This window comes from Lepidochelys kempii, chromosome 6, assembly GCF_965140285.1.
Source record: "Lepidochelys kempii isolate rLepKem1 chromosome 6, rLepKem1.hap1, whole genome shotgun sequence".
In the NCBI taxonomy this organism is placed as follows: Eukaryota; Metazoa; Chordata; order Testudines; family Cheloniidae; genus Lepidochelys; species Lepidochelys kempii.
The window spans coordinates 46,864,891-46,882,573 of NC_136385.1; positions in this window are offsets into that span (position 1 = coordinate 46,864,891).

Here is a 17,683-nt window from a genome sequence, read left to right on the forward strand (position 1 = left end):
GAAGTCCAAAGTGTTACTTATTGCCATGGTTATGTAAGATATATTACTGTGGGCACTGACCCATCATAGATTTCATCCTGTCTGCTTTGGGCCAGATGGTGAATCACTCCCCTCCCATCTACCCCCTCCCCGCCCCCACCCTTGAGATGTATATTACTGTGCAAGCAGTCCCATTCAAATCTCTCGCCCAGTAGTTAGTTATGACTCAGGTAAGTAAGGTGTTCACAATCTGGCTCTCTGAAAGGATACACGAGGTTATTGCCTGATAATAGGGACAGTGTTATCTTAAGGGACCAGCCAAGGCTATGATTCATGTCTAAAATTAGACATTGTGAATAGAGATCAGAGAGCCATAGACATTAGAGAAAGAAGAGACCTATTAGCTCATGTTCATTCCCTATATTTTATAGAACTTTTTCTAGTCTTGTTTGGCATTCCCCAAATGGCTTCCCCATTTCCCATAGATGATTAACAATCCTCTCATTTTCCCCTGATATTCAACTTTACCTTTTTAAATGTTATCCTGTTTCTCCTTGTTATACCTTTCTGTACTATTCTAAGTCTGTCCTCTTCCCCCAGAATTTCATTCACATACATCTAGACAGTGAAAGCATTAATGGTTTTGGCATCACCTAATGCCTAATAAGCCTGGCATCTGTGCATGCACAAGGATTCAGAATAAGGGGCTGAATATAGCTGCTAGTCTCTAGAGCAAAAAGCTTCCACGTAAGAAGTTGCTCTGGTTCTAGTGGTGTCTTGTTCCTTACCTACCTCCCCCTTAATTACACCTCCTGAGAGCAGGCTACCATTATCTTCCCACCCATTCTTCCATCACTGTTACAGTACTTAGGACAGTGGTGTCAGTTTTTTTTTTTTTTTTTTAAAGCAAGCTGCCTTTCATTTCCTGAAACCGTAATGTGTCTCACACAGCGGAGGTGAAGAAGAGGGTCAAAGTTGAAATGCAGCTCACTGTATCTCTTGGTCTGTGGCTGACAGAATTTGATAGTACACCAACCAGAAAAGATTCTCATGAATAAGGATTCTAACTGCATGTCAGAGATGATTATTGCGGAAGAAAAGAGAATCTGAAGGGGGCAAAGAGGCTCTGAAAGAGACTGAGAACTTTCAGATCGAGAGCAGCTGGTTACAGCCATTGTTAGCACGAGCGCTCTTTTTCCTTCCCGTTGGTAATTAATTTTCCTCCATCTTCACAGGACCAAGTCCCAGATTTTGGTTCTCTGACCTGCAGAATAGGATATCATGAGTGAGACTCTGGAACATTAAGGTGCCCATATGAGCAGGTTTCAGAGTAGCAGCCATGTTAGTCTGTATTCGCAACTGCATCCGATGAAGTGAGCTGTAGCTCACGAAAGCTTATACTAAAATAAATTTGTTAGTCTCTAAGGTACCACAAGTCCTCCTTTTCTTCATATGAGCAGGGTCATTTGTCTGCAAAACAATGAGACTTGCCCTGTATTCTAAGGTTTTTTTCCACATCAACTAAGGTTTATAGAGCCAGATTCCTCTGCCACTTACACTGGGACTACTCCATTGACTTCATTGGAGTTGTGTCTAAATTGCTGGGGTATGAGTGAGCAAAATTCAGGTCCTATAAGTTCTGAATTTGAGGTTGGAAGAAAATATTCCAATCTTATGATATGGCCAAGTTTTAGGCTTGATCTTGATCTCTTATCCAGGCAAAACTCATTTAACTTGAATTCGGTTTGTCTCATCTTAGCAAGTGATGGTTGCATCCATATGTGCATACAATTTCTTCTGATACTTTTACCATAAGCCTAATAAGTTACCATATTTTGTGGCATTAGTCCCAGATGCCTGAACCACGAAACTCTGGTAGCACAAGGGTTAGTTTTTCCATTAACAATATTAAAAAAATTTCAGTATTCTACCTTAAAAAAAACTCAAAAAAAACCACACCACCATGTGTGGCTGAAGACGTCCTAATTTAGCCTAAAATTAAGTAGTTACCTAGCTACCTTTTGCCTCTTGTTTACTTAAACTAAACTTGCAGGTCTTTAGTACAAAAGCAGGTGTTCTCTTGTAGTCAATAATCCACATCATAAAACCATCTTCTATAATTTAGAATGTATTTTCCCAGAAGAGATCCATGAAATAGCTTGCATGAACAGTCCAGTTATGCAAAAAGAAAAGGAGTACTTGTGGCACCTTAGAGACTAACCAATTTATTTGAGCATAAGCTTTCGTGAGCTACAGCTCACTTCATCGGATGCATACTGTGGAAAGTGTAGAAGATCTTTTTATATACCCACAAAGCATGAAAAAAATACCTCCTCCCACCCCACTCTCCTGCTGGTAATAGCTTATCTAAAGTGATCACTCTCCTTACAATGTGTATGATAATCAAGTTGGGCCATTTCCAGCACAAATCCAGGGTTTAACAAGAACGTCTTGGGGGGCTGGGGGGTTAGGAAAAAACTATCAACTGCATGAAAAAATGTGTACAGATACAGACAGACATCATCTTCCTTTCCAAATGCAAACAAACAGATGGACATCGTACCAAAAAGGACTGAAGGTAAAAAATCCATTACAATCTATATATCACACAGACTATGCTGACAGCTTGTGCCACACGCTCTCAAAGAAACTGCGGAATCACCTGATCAACATCCTCTACAGCAAACAGGGAAAGATTAAGAATGAGCTCTCAAAAATGGATACTCTCATAAAAAAACAACCTTCCACACAAACTTCCTTGTGGCTGGACTTTACAAAAAGTAGACAAGCCATTTACAACACACACTTTGCTTCTGTACAAAAGAAAGAGGACACTAAACTTTCTAAACTATTACATGCCACATGGGGCCACAGCAATGGTTCCCTCAACCCACCCAGCAATATTGTTAACCTATCCAACTATACTCTCAGCCCAGCAGAAGCAGCTGTCCTATCTCTGGGCCTATCCTTCTGCCCCTCCACCCCCACGAACATGATACAGTTCTGTGGTGACCTCGAATCCTATTTTTGACGTCTCCGACTCAAGGAATATTTCCAACATACCTCTGAACAACATACTAATCCACAGAGACCTCCCTACCAACACTACAAAAAGAAGGATTCTAGGTGGACTCCTCCTGAAGGTCGAAACAGCAGACTGGACTTCTACATAGAGTGCTTCCGCCGACGTGCACGGGCTGAAATTGTGGAAAAGCAGCATCACTTGCCCCATAATCTCAGCCGTGCAGAACACAATGCCATCCACAGCCTCAGAAACAACTCTGACATCATAACCAAAAAGGCTGACAAAGGAGGTGATGTTGTCATCATGAATAGGTCGGAATATGAACAAGAGGCTGCTCGGCAGCTCTCCAACACCACTTTCTACAAGCCATTACCCTCTGATCCCACTGAGAGTTACCAAAAGAAACTACAGCATTTGCTCAAGCAACTCCCTGAAAAAGCACAAGATCAAATCCGCACAGACACACCCCTGGAACCCTGATCTGGGATATTCTATCTACTACCCAAGATCCATAAACCTGGAAATCCTGGGCGCCCCATCATCTCAGGCATTGGCACCCTGACAGCAGGATTGTCTGGCTATGTAGACTCCCTCCTCAGGCCCTACGCTACCAGCACTCCCAGCTACCTTCGAGACACCACTGACTTCCTGAGGAAACTACAATCCATCGGTGATCTTCCTGATAACACCATCCTGGCCACTATGGATGCAGAAGCAGTCTACACCAACATTCCACATAAAGATGGACTACAAGCCATCAAGAACACTATCCCTGATAATGTCACGGCTAACCTGGTGGCTGAACTTTGTGACTTTGTCCTTACCCACAACTATTTTACATTTGGGGACAATGTATACCTTCAGATCAGCGGTACTGCTATGGGTACCCGCATGGCCCCACCGTATGCCAACATTTTTATGTTGGACTTAGAACAACGCTTCCTCAGCTCTCGTCCCCTAAAGCCCCTACTCTACTTGCGCTATATTGATGACATCTTCATCATCTGGACCCATGGAAAAGAAGCCCTTGAGGAATTCCACCATGATTTCAACAATTTCCATCCCACCATCAACCTCAGCCTGGTCCAGTCCACACAAGAGATCCACTTCCTGGACACTACAGTGCTAATAAATGATGGTCACACAAACACCATCTTATACCGGAAACCTACTGACCGCTATTCCTACCTACATGCCTCCAGCTTTCACCCTGACCACACCACACGATCCATCGTCTACAGCCAAGCTCTGCAATGCAACAGCATTTGCTCCAACCCCTCAGACAGAGACAAACAGCTACAAGATCTCTATCAAGCATTCTTACAGCTACAGTACCCACCTGCGGAAGTGAAGAAACAGATTAATAGAGCCAGAAGAGTTCCCAGAAGTCACCTACTACAGGACAGGCCTAACAAAGAAAACAACACTAGCCGTCACCTTCAGCCCCCAGCTAAAACCCCTCCAACACATTATTAAGGATCTACAACCTATCCTGAAGGATGACCCAAGACTCTCACAAATCTTGGGCGACAGGCCAGTCCTTGCCTACAGACAGCCCCGCAACCTGAAGCAAATACTCACCAACAACCACATACCACACAACAGAACCACTAACCCAGGAACTTATCCTTGCAACAAAGCCCGTTGCCAACTGTGCCCACATATCTATTCAGGGGACACCATCACAGGGCCTAATAACATCAGCCACACTATCAGAGGCTCGTTCACCTGCACATCCACCAATGTGATATATGCCATCATGTACCAGCAATGCCCTCTGCCATGTACATTGGTCAAACTGGACAGTCTCTACGTAAAAGAATAAATGGACACAAATCAGATGTCAAGAATTATAACATTCATAAACCAGTCAGAGAACACTTCAATCTCTCTGGTCACGCAATCACAGACATGAAAGTTGTTTTATTACAACAAAAAAAACTTCAAATCCAGACTCCAGCGAGAGACTGTTGAATTGGAATTCATTTGCAAATTGGATACAATTAACTTAGGCTTGAATAGAGACTGGGAGTGGCTAAGTCATTATGCAAGGTAGCCTAACCCCCCTCTCCCCCCAGACATTCTTGTTAAACCCTGGATTTGTGCTGGAAATGGCTCAACTTGATTATCATACACATTGTAAGGAGAGTGATCACTTTAGATAAGCTATTACCAGCAGGAGAGTGGGGTGGGAGGAGGTTTTTTTCATGCTTTGTGGGTATATAAAAAGATCTTCTACACTTTCCACAGTAGCATCCGATGAAGCGAGCTGTAGCTCACGAAAGCTCATGCTCAAATAAATTGGTTAGTCTCTAAGGTGCCACAAGTACTCCTTTTCTTTTTGCGAATACAGACTAACACGGCTGTTACTCTGAAACCAGTCCAGTTATGGATGCAGTCATGGCTAAGGAAAATGGATAAGCCTGCATTAAAGACCATCTGTCTTCACTGCAGCTTACTTGTGGGAGTTCCAACCTTTCCAGGACACACACAAGTCAGAAGAAAAAAACCCACACCTCACACACACAGGCACATGCACGCATACTTCTGGCCAGTGACATCTACCAGATTACTTCTTTTAAGACTTTTAGTGATTTTTAGTGTATTGTAAAGAATAAGCTCTGGAAAAATTAGATAAACTGCAAGTTATCTGCGAGTCTAGTGTCCCTAAACCTATGCACCCATCTTGTTCTATTTTCTTCTTCCCATGCCTCCCCACTCCCCATCCCAATTCCCCAGACAAGTCACAAGTTTCCTTGGATGGAGAGGGGGGGGGGGAAGGAGGATTAAAAGTTAACTTGAAAACACACATGGGCAAACTCTTTAGTCAGATACATCAGCTTTCCATTACTTATAGCTTGGCCCAGAGTTCACATTGCAAAACTTACTTAGCACCTTGCTTACCACCCTCCTAAACAAATAGATATTAAGCCCAACCTAAACAAGAAATTTAGGTATTAGAGTATGACTGTCTTGATCTACTCACTCAGTATGATCTGGCATTGTCAATGAAATGAGATCACAAACATGATGTTATTAAGTATGCTAACATACTCTAAATACATTAAACATTCACAGATATTTCTGTTTTCAGGATAAGCACAACATTTTTAAATTATTTTTTAAAGCACAGTAATTTTCCTAGGCACACTGAATAAGAGTTGCAGAATTCTAATAAGCAATTGCTTTTGTAGTTTGCAGAATCCTTGGAATAAAACTTCCCATTAAAAAAAGTGAAATATCTTATAATGTACATTTGTTTTGAGTGGGTGGTGGTGGGGGGTTGGTACAATGCCGTAAGATGCGTAACAATTATAAAAAATAGGACATGGGTTCAGAGCATTAAAAACTTGTGAGCACCACATTATCTAGTTCTTTAAAAAATAAAAAAAAAAAAAGGAGGGGGAAGTATATGTTGGGTTCTCTAAAGCAGAGTCATCCAATTCCATTTGCTTGTGCATTTATGATCTGGTAGTTTCTCATTGGTATCTTTGATTTATTAAAAGAATAAGAAACAAACAATTATGAAAATATTCTTTGGGCCACATTGTAACTTTGTGACCTGAAGATGGAAGGGATTCTCCAGGAATGGAACTCCAGTGCCATTGGAGAAGAAGGGATGGTCAGATCCATTACCTCAGGGATCTGTTCAAAGGGAGAAAATAGGTTGGTGTGCCCCACCTCTCAGGAGAAGTCCATGAGCAAATTATTATAGTTCCAGACTGTCCCAAGGACAGAGGCACAGGCAACCTGCAGATCTCTGGGGTTCTGCGGAGTTTTAGGGACCCAATTCCTGCTTTTCTGTGGGAGATACAAACTCTTGACGAAAGATTTTTCAGGAAACTATTTGAGGGGGACTTTGGGGAACTCTCCTCCCCATAAGGCTTCCTGCCATGATTTTTCCTCAGGCTCATTCCATGGTTGGGGATCTCAAGGATCAATCTGAGTTTTAAACATGTAGACTTCATGCAGCATGTATCAGTATAAAATTATATTCATCCTCAAGTCCAGTATGAGTAACAGATACATGGATCCCATCCCTTCTTACATATGATCTCTGAATTGTTAAACACATCTTGAGACACATGCACTTGTAGCCTTAATCATTCTGACTAAGAAAGTAGGAGGCCTTTATCCCAACTATGTGTTTGATAGTATAGGAGGCCTCAGTAGCTTATGGGATAATTCCCTTACAGTATAAGGCCATGTATATTACCCCTACACTGCCCATCTTTATGCCTCCCCAGGTAGGGAGAGTTCAAGGGATGAAGCTAGAGGCTGGTGTAGGAGCAACTGTGGCATCAAGTACTATTGCTGTTCTGTGCTGAAAAACAGCCTGTTGGCAGCGTCGTAAGGGGGCTGCTCTTATTCTCAGGTGCTGCAGCACAGATCTGACCCATAGATGAATTTCTCTTATGCCTGCTCTGGCAGCTGACAGTGCCGCTGCTATACATTTTCTTCACATTTTGTTTCATGTAACAACTTCTGATGCAAGCATCTGGTTGAATAATCCCAAGGCACAGCTAGGTTTTTTCCTGCCTGGTCCATGGAACTCTCTGAAACTTCAGACACTCTGATATATTCAGCTTGCCACCAGGTAAGTAATCAGAAATTTGCCTTTAAAACTATGACCAACTTACAAAGCAGAAAATGGAAGCGGTGTCATTGACTTCAGTCAGAATAGGACTCAGTGCTAACAATGCCATGTATTTACTAAGATCCTGCTCAGACTCCCTCCTAACTCTCCCCCAAAGCATACAGATCTGATAGGCAGGAAGGGAAAGAGTATACCATGCCCAGCTCTCAAGCCTCCCACAACGGAAGGGGAAAAGCTGCCTTTACAGCACTGGTTCCCTTCCCCTGACTCTGCTCATGGTTATTTTCTGGTCCTCTGATACATGTGTGGGGAGGAGCAGGCAATGGATTGCTCAGGAAAGGATGGTGTGGCCCAGGTGTCGGAGACATCCATCATCCTATCAGCAACACCCTGGAACTCAGTAGAAAAGTACAGCTCCTGGTATCATGCAGAAGAGTCTGGACTGCTGTCATCCTGACAATGGGGCTCCATTAGAATTTCATTAAGGGATCAACTGTAATGGGGCCATGGCATGGACATGGAGGCATGGGCCCTTTGCACATATGTTCCTGGATTCCTAGGATAGCAAGGGGATCTACAGAGTTTAGGAACTAGACCAAGAGGGAGAGGGCAGTTTCCCCTCCTCCTAGCCCTCTCCTATGGGAATTCTCATGGGGGGCACCCTGGCCCTTAATCACTACAACATTAAAATATATCTCCCTGTTAAACACTCCCACCTGTCCCCCAAAAAAGAAATCTACTGAAATAAGTAACTAGTCCGCAGGGTCTCTAGCTGCAATACAGTGCACTCTGTTGTGACTGACTCAAGGCTTCCCACTGCATTATTTTCCAAAATTCACCATACTCTGTTCTTCATTACAATTCATAGTATTCAGTCTACACCTCCGTCCCCACAGTCACACACCAGTTTTTCTGGGGGCAATTCACTAACTTCTGAATAACAACTTTTCTTCCAAAGGCAACACTAAGAATTGGTTCACTCTTTTTAAAGGCTGTGATACCTTGTAAGGTATCGCTTGAAAACTTGTGATTTGCAGATCATTATTGTCCTAGTAAGTGGTGTGTGGCAACATTATATATAAAGTTATAAGATTCTACTATATGATATTATGAAGACATATTCTAAGTCTGGGGAAGCTGCCACAAACCAGTTCCTCAGAGACAAGAGGCAAACTGATGTCTGAGCCAGGTGTCAATGAAATCAAATGGACTATCAACCTGGTTAAGTAGCCACTCTGGCAGGAAAGAGGATATGAGCAAGAAATTAACATCTTGGCAAGGAAACAGCTGGAGGTTGCAATCTCCACAGACTTTGTCCCTCCCCCATCTGTAGACTATTCTCAAAAGAGGAAAAGGTATAAGAGGTCACACACCCCAAAATATTCCTCTCACTTTCCCTCTACCAACTGCAGCCACACCACTTGAGGAACAAAGATACAGCTGAAGGAAGGGATCCTGCCTAAAAGGAATGCAGCCAGTAGGACTGCTGAAGCATGCAGTGAGAGATTTTTGCTTTGAATTCACTTAGTTTGTTAAATTAGTTGCATTTCACTTATATTTTCTTGTAACCAATTCTGACTTTTATGCCTCATCACTTAATCTCTCTGTAGTTAATAAATTATTGTATCTAAACCAGTGTGCTTGGATTGAAGCGTTTGGGAAACTCCATTTGAAATAACAGGATTTGTGCATATCATTTTCTATTAATAAAATGACAGACTTTATATGAGATTGTATTTTCCAGGAGAGGACTACGCAGTACAAGGTGTGTGTTTCTAAGGAAAGTCTGGGACTGGAAATTTAATTACACTGCAAACCACCACCACCAGAGAGTGGCTGGCCATAGCACTAAAACAGCATAGCTGGGAGTGATTTACATCAGTTGTTCTCCACCTTTCCAGACTACTGTACCCCTTTCGGGAGTCTGATTGGTCTTGTGTACCCCCAAGTTACACCTCACATAAAATTTACTTACTAACAAAATCAGAGAAAAATACAGAAGTGCCACAGCACACTATTACTCATTTTTAGTATGAAATTGTAAAATAAATCAATTGGAATACAAATACTGTACTTACATTTCAATGTATAGTAATATAGAGCAGTATAAACAAGTCACTGTATGAAATTTTAGTTTGTACTGACTTCGCTAGTGCTTTCCACGTAGCCTGTTGTAAAACTAGGTAAATATCTAGATGAGTTGATATACCCCCGGATGACCTCTGTATATTCCCAGGGGTTAGGCTGATGAGATAGCAAGTGTGAAAAATCGGGACAGGAATTGGGGGGTCGGGGGGGGGGGGGGGTTTGAGAACCACTGATTTACATGCTGCAGACTGAGAAAGCAGACCAGGAGTGGTTACACTGTCAGTAAAAGCAGTATAAAAGGCACCCTAGGATGGATAATTGAGGGGATACAGCTGTTCCCAGGGTACAGTCTGGACCGTTGATGTCACAAACACCAATTTATGTTTTCAAAAGTTACCTTCATAAGGAATTTACAGAAAGTGTTGGACCCATTTTGCATGCCCTGAAAAAGCACATCTTAAACTAATGATGTATCCAGCATAAATGAGTATGAATTATAAAAATCCGAGTTGAAATATATTATGAAGCTGTGATTTTGTTATCTGAACACACAAGGCCTGATTCAGATCTCACTTCTAGTGAGTCTCAGTGAATTCACTTGCATAAATCTTAGGAAAGTTCTCTTCTTACTTTCCTACAACTGTTATTTCTATGTGACAGTTTTGAATTAAATGAAAGTAGCTCTTCGTCTGAATTTCACAGATGATTAGAAAGTCAGATTTTGTAAACATTGGTCTTATTTTTCTGTGGGGTTTTTTTTTAAGCTTTAAAAATGCTTAAATGTAAGTTAAGCTTATGTGTAAATTACTGTAAATGTTGCAGTAAGTGCTGGTATTAAACTGGAATCTTGAAAAGGAAGTAAGGCGCACACACTATGGATGAAAGAATTACTAAAAACCAATGCCATAATATCATAATCCTGAAAAGGTTCAGGAGATGAAACAATCAGATCAATTGGAGGGTTTTGGAGTTTTTTTAAATGTAAATCCTGTGGGATGGGTAATCAGATGCATTATGCTAAGCAACCATTTGGCTTAGAATAATGGTTATAATTAAATACTTAGGAGCAATCAATATTGAAAGTTTACAAATTAGGAACTTAGTTATTACAAATGTGGGTTTTTCACCTTTATTAATAAAATCACTGTAGTAATTTATAGAGCACATTTGAAATCCATGGTCCATTATATAACCAAGATAAACACATTAAAAGTATTACTGTAGCTCACTATACCATACACTATGATTCAAAATGATGTACAGTTATGATATAACTATTGAGATCAAGGGGTGAAGTTTTAGAGGTTGTCCAACTAAATACTCCAAAAAAGTCCCAATCTATCTCACTTATTCATTTGGACCTGATTCTCTTCCTACTTGCCTCAGTTTTATACAAGTACCGACCTAACACTGAAAGTTACTGAGAATAGCTAATACTTGAAGCTACCAATGAACTAACAAGCACAAAGATTACTCTGCAGGCAATAAGGAGCAGCACCTCTGCACAAACAAACCCAAGGAGCTGTTTTGGTGATGGTGTTCCACCTGACCATCTCTCTCTCTCTCCTATCTTTCTTCTGACTCTTACAGGAAGCTGGATTGAGGCTAATGCTGCTCTATGGCTGCAGTAGCTAATACAAACCCAGCGCAAGGGAGACGGAGGAGCCTCGGCCATGGATGGGGAGCTCCCCACCTCCTTCTGGGTCTCTGATGGTCTCAACTTCAGAGAAGATGAGCAGTTTCTCTGAATCCTCTATCACACCATCCTGCCTGTCCCTAGGATCAGCCATGGTAGTAAAAGGTATGCCAGTTCTCAGGATTATCTCATTATAACTACTTTGGGATCTAAAATAGTGGGGAGAAGGGTTGGCTCAGGGTGCTAGCTGTCATATTAGCACTGCTGGTTCAAATCCAGCCTCAACTGGCAAGGACCAAAAGTGTTACCTTCTGAAGGCACCTGGATAAGTAGCCTGCTTTTCATTGCAGTTGATTTGATCATTTTCCAACCTCTGAAGAGCCTCATCCTTAAACCTCAGACTAACTGCCATCAATGACCCTCCACAACTTTACCCCTTTTTCCCCGCCACCCGCACAAACTCCTTTTTTGGTCCCCCTCTTGACTTTTCACCCAGAAGTCCACTACAAGCAATCTTGCTTTTCAGTTTGATCTCCAGGGGTCATTTTACAGTCCCAAGTATTTTTAGATCTCTTAGTCTTAATAGGAATTAATGTATCAGGGACCTATTAGCACTGCTTTTGTATGCAATTAAGAACTCCTCCCTCATTACAAAATATGATTGGCAATAATCAGGCCATGGGGTCTGGCTAACTAAGTTATCCTCACCAGCTTCATTTCTGGTTCCAAAGCCTCATCCTCTGGTATTCATCATAGCCTTCACCACTATAATATAAATATATAATGATGTTATGCTGACTGGAAAGAGATTACCTTTTTTCTTAATTTTGGAACTGCTCAGAATCACTCTCTCAATATTCAGGCTCCAGTTTGAGCAGGGTCAGGGCTTGCTTATACAGAGATGAATGTTACATCGTATTTATAATTTTTGCTACATGTACTTACTCCAAAAATTCTATACAAAATTTGTCTGTCATTTCAGCCCTGAGAGGCCCCAAAGTAACTTCATTTCAGTATGCTGTACGCTATTATCGTACAGGATTTTGTTTTCATTAAAGAAAAAGGCCCTCTATAAACATAAGCTATTATAATGGTCACCATAGTATATGCTAAATACAACATGATCATACGAGCATTTTTTAATCAGACTGGACATGATTCTCATCTATCAGTTTTCAGGGCTATTCAATGAAGATTTTATACAATATATATGCACACATATCAGAGTAAAATAACGAACAGTGACTACCTATAAAAAGATTAACTTTGTGAGAGTCTCTTCACAGCTTGAATAGCTGGGGCAGGTAATTATCTTTGGCACTTTTCTACTTTACTTATTCTTAGTTCTTTTAAACAGTCAGAAGTTTTTATAAATGGATCATTTGTGGTCATGTCTCCTGCATACAGGCAGAGAACCCTGAAATTCTCTGACAAAAGCAGATTCTCTCTTTTTGCTTCATAACTATGACATTCAACACCTGCACTAGAATTAACATCAAAATGCCAGGGGCTCCTGGAATCCCATGTTTAAGTAATTTTACTTTGAAATACATTAAGAACCTTCTAGGGGATTAGAAGCTTCCTATCTCTTGAGCTACCTTGGGATCAGAACTAAGGCAATCATGGAAAAAGAAAATGTGTATGTTGCAACCAAAGAATCTCACCATAGTCAGCCCTTGGATAAGAAAGGGCACTGCAGAAGGTCGTGACCAGGATTCAACAAATAGCATACGAGCCAATACCTTGATCTGGACCAGTTTGCAAGAGTGACATGGAAGAGTAGCAGGAATTCCATTATTGGATGTATTGACCTTCTAGAAAAGAAAAAGAAAAGAACCTTATAGGGCCAAGACTATAAAATTGGATATCAAAGTTAAGCTCCTAAATCCACATTTAGATTGTTAAAAAGGTCAGGCTAATTGTCAATGAGAGCTGCTAGGTACTCAGCACTTGGGGTGGAAGCAATGGGGGGGGGGGGAAATCAAGCCACTCATTTAGGCACCATTGTTTGAAAACCGTGGCCAGGGTTGAGCACTTGTGATCACTAAAGATCCATAGTATTTTTGTAAAAAGTAGGGAAGTTCTGCTAACTTCTATCTTAAGCAACTAGCTACTTTCTTCTCAGATAAGCTTCCCAAGCAACTTCAGTTGAATATTGAATAAAGTCCTATTCACATGCTATCTTAATCTGCAGGGTGTGTGCACTTTGTGATCTACCATATTTCACTACAAGGTGAGGTGCCTTTCAATGGTGGCTGAACACATTCTTGTATCTAGACTTCATAGAGCATTTGGGGATTCTTTGGGATTGAAAGTGTTGTATACAATTACAGATAAGCAAGAAGGTGATTGATCTAGTGGCCCAGTCTGAGTTCATGATTGTAGTAATAGTACCAGGAATATAGTAGTAGTGAAGCTTTATGAAATTGAATGTCACTTCTAATTTATGCTTTGAGTTTTATTGGGCAACTGTGAACATGCAATATTTTATCACATCTGCATCAGCAACATTTTATTTAAGTTGGATTTGAACTGTATTTTTGTAGTTCTGGGAAATTTGCAAAGAATTTCATACTGGAATTGGTTATGTATGAATTCAAGTGACAGGTCATCTGGTTCCAAACTTGGCCAAAAATACACACCATGTGCTCAGTAGGGTCTACAGAAGCGATGCTGACTAGTTAGGTACATTTTGGACCACGAGGCACTTCAGTAGGATGCTCACATCTTTAGAGTTAAGCATCTAGAATGCTTTGCTGGATGGGGGCCTTTGTGTTTCCCAAACCAGTTAGAAAAAGGTGGGATGAGAGAAAACTAGCGTCTAAATTCTCCAGTGATTCCCTAACCACCACATTTCGCTCATAGGGCATACACATGCCCAGATCCTTGTGAGCCAGTGATGGAAGCAGAAAGTGACTTTTTGGAAAGTACTATAATTTAATGTATAAAAATTGAAGAACTATACGTAAAAGAAGTCTGAGATAGTATAGTGCTCCCACATTTGATTGCAAATTACTCAAATTAATGGAGTATATGAATATCCCCTGCAGGGTAGAAATCCTACCGATTATATTTTCTTTTTACATTAAATGATTTGAGCTACAACTTCTAGTTGATAAAGGTGACACAGACCTGTCTGACATGTGCAGTACGACTAAAGGTAAGAGACCTAGCATATGCTCAAGTGTTACTTTAAATCATGCCTTCCATCATATGATCAAAAAAGCTGCTTGTAACCACAATATAAACATCTATGGTCAACCAGTGAGCAATAGCCACCAGTAGATATGAATAAGTAGTAATATTTTTAAAAAGTCAAGTTCCCATGGAAATGCATACCCTCCATAATACCATCCCATGTTTTTGTAATTACACTTATTAGCTTTGGACCCCATTCCCCAGTCCTTGACACCTTGTTCACACTTATGCCTGTGTAAAATGAGTACATCATGAATATGAAACTGTACTTAGCCTTCTATACTCACTTGGAAATCAGAAAGGCAAGACGTTGGCCTAATTCCACCTAATTTGCAAGACTCTTCCAGCGGAAACATGGTGCACCTACCTAACTGATCATTCCCCTTCTGTGGAAGAATTTCTGGGTAGCCTGGCATTAGTAAGTCTTTGTCACCCCGCCCCCCATTCCTATGAGCTAGTGGCATCCCATTTCTGGCAAATGAGGAACACTCAGATTTCCCTCAGACTCAAGTAACGACTGGCAGCTGACTGAGCCTTAACACCCCATTAGAACCTTGAAACAGCTGTAAGTTGTGTGGAAGCTGAAACAAGCTCCCAACTAGCCCTAAGTTCAGGCAGCTGCAAACTTGTGCTCCCATGACCTCAACTGCACTAAGGGTATCACAGCTGTAGCTGAACACCTAGCTCAAATTTCACAGATAACTGAGTACAGAGGATGCAAGGCAGTGGAGAATCAGGATCATTTGTCTCAAAATGCTTGAGAGTGGTGTTAGAATGTCTCCAGTTGAATGTTCTTTTTGGACCACTGAAAGATATATTTGTGTTCCTTAAACTGAAAATAGGTTCTAAAGCAGTTATTTTCTAAGGGAGGAGCCCAGGAAATTTCCTACTTCCCCATCAATTCAGAATATTAAAATCCCTATGTATTTCCTGACTCTAAACACAAAAAATATCTTCCAAGCCAGGGAATGTATTTTTCCTTTCCCTATATCTTCCCCTCTGCTTTGCATTATTATTACAGTACAATCTGGATTTCATTTAACATGGGGAGAAAAAGAGCAGAACAGATGTAATGTGGCTAAGTTAATGTTGCTGTTAGAAAACAACAAATGTTATGCCTTTTACACAGTAAAGGACTCCAACACCAAAGTCTGCTTATTTAGATTTACAAAGTTTCAGCATACCAGAACTACTTAAAATTCACAATAAAAGCCATATGAAACATTGTCCCCACAATCATAAATAGACCAAGCCATAAACATCAGTTGTTCCATACCCCAGTCTTCTTGCCCCTTCCATAAATACCTGAGGGGGAGGGTAAGAGGTGTTTACACCACCAACAGATCAGGTCTCTGGCAGATGAAGGGTCAGAGAAAAGCAAAAAGCACCCTTCTGGCAACTCCTCCTCTTCCGTATCAAAAGAGGTCCAGCTCAAATGCCTCCACTGACCACAATCATGGCAGTATGGCACTGAAAGAAAGGCAATTTCTCATTTAACACACACACAAAATTTTATTTAGGGTTTTAATAGTCAGTACCTTGATGTCCAGGAAGAAGCCTTGAGCACAGCTCACAAAGCCCTGGGGTTATTTGATAACTTGTAAAAGTATGCTTCAGAACATGGCAACCTGCTTATTGACTAGCTTCAGCTCCTGAACATTCTGCAGGGATAGGCCAAGAACAACATGTTACAGATGTCTATTTTTCAGGTGAAGGACTGGATAAGCATAGCAAGATCCATATCCACAACAGTCACACTTGCCTTTCCAAGTGCAGATGGAAAGCCTTGCTCTTCAACATAGCTACTCTACCTAGGCATCCAATAGGAACTTCAGGTCTGATACAACCCTTAATTTGAAAAATCAGATTGACAAATAATGGCCATCAACAGCAGTACTGATTAGTTCTAGCTAATTCGTCCAGTTGCTTCCCCAAAAATAATTGTCTATCATTTTTGAACTGAGCTTCAGCTGGAAATGCTCAAGTAAATCCTCAACTCATGTAGATACTGGGTTTTGTGTACTACTGACTCAGCAAGACTGGCTGTAATGGAACTATGCAGTTGGGTATAATCCATAAACTGCAGGAACACATATTACTCTTCTAGCAGCTTCATACAGACTCTGATTCAACAAATCTCTTAAGCAAACGTTGAGCTTTAAGTAAGTAGTCTCATTGAAATCAATGGGACTACTCACTGTGCTTTGACTGTAGCACATAAGTGCTTTGATAGGGCCATTGTGAGCAAGAGACTTACCAGCCAGTGCTCCCTTTGTTGCTGGGTGCAGCCTTTCAGGGCTTTTCCTTCTGTCTAGCCATCCCAACCAGTCATTCAGATCTTCTGGTGGTCTCCTTTGTCTCATAATTCAGCTCTCTGATCAGGACACATTTTAGTCTCACCCTTTTCAGGGTAGGTCAGAGTTCAGTCCAATAACAATCTTGTAATATTGTGCTAGGGCTCCAACCTAATTGTGGACCCACTAGACCTTTTACCCCTCTCTAGGGCCTTCACTAGGCCTTTCCTTGGTGGCCTGTAGGAAAACCCTGTCCCTTGCACTAACCTGGGTTCCACCCCAGAATCGCTGTAGTAGGGAATTAAGGTCTGAATCTGTAGGCCTCCTGCTTCTTCCCTGGACTTCCTCCTACTGTGGCCTGCATCTAGGCCTCCCCCCCCCCCCCGAGTTGGAGGAGGGGCTACTCTGTAGCGTTCACAGGAGCCTTCAAGTAGCTTCATCCTGCACAGCGCTCCTTTCAGGGAGCAAGTGGAAAGAGGCCTCTGAACCTCCCAGGACTGGGCCTTCCTGAACTGGGCTTCTCTGTTAAAGCTTCTCCTCCAAGATTGGCATGCCTGCAGATGTGGCAAGGTGGGGCTGCCTGAACCCAAGTTGTTCTTTAAACACCTTTTTGCCTGGTGTGTAGTTGTATACCCCCACTATAAACGCACACACTAACTCTGAAAAGAAAGGGAATGAAATAGAAACCTGTGGTACCCCACAAAGAAAGCTCACGATGCATGAACTGTTTCCCATAGCCATCCTCTAGGTCCTTCTACATAAAAAGAAAGTAAAACCACTTCAAAGTAATTCCATCTTGGATTAGAGCCTTGTTAACAGCCTAGACAATCCTAACAAAGGCAGCCGAGCGATATGCTGAAGCAAGC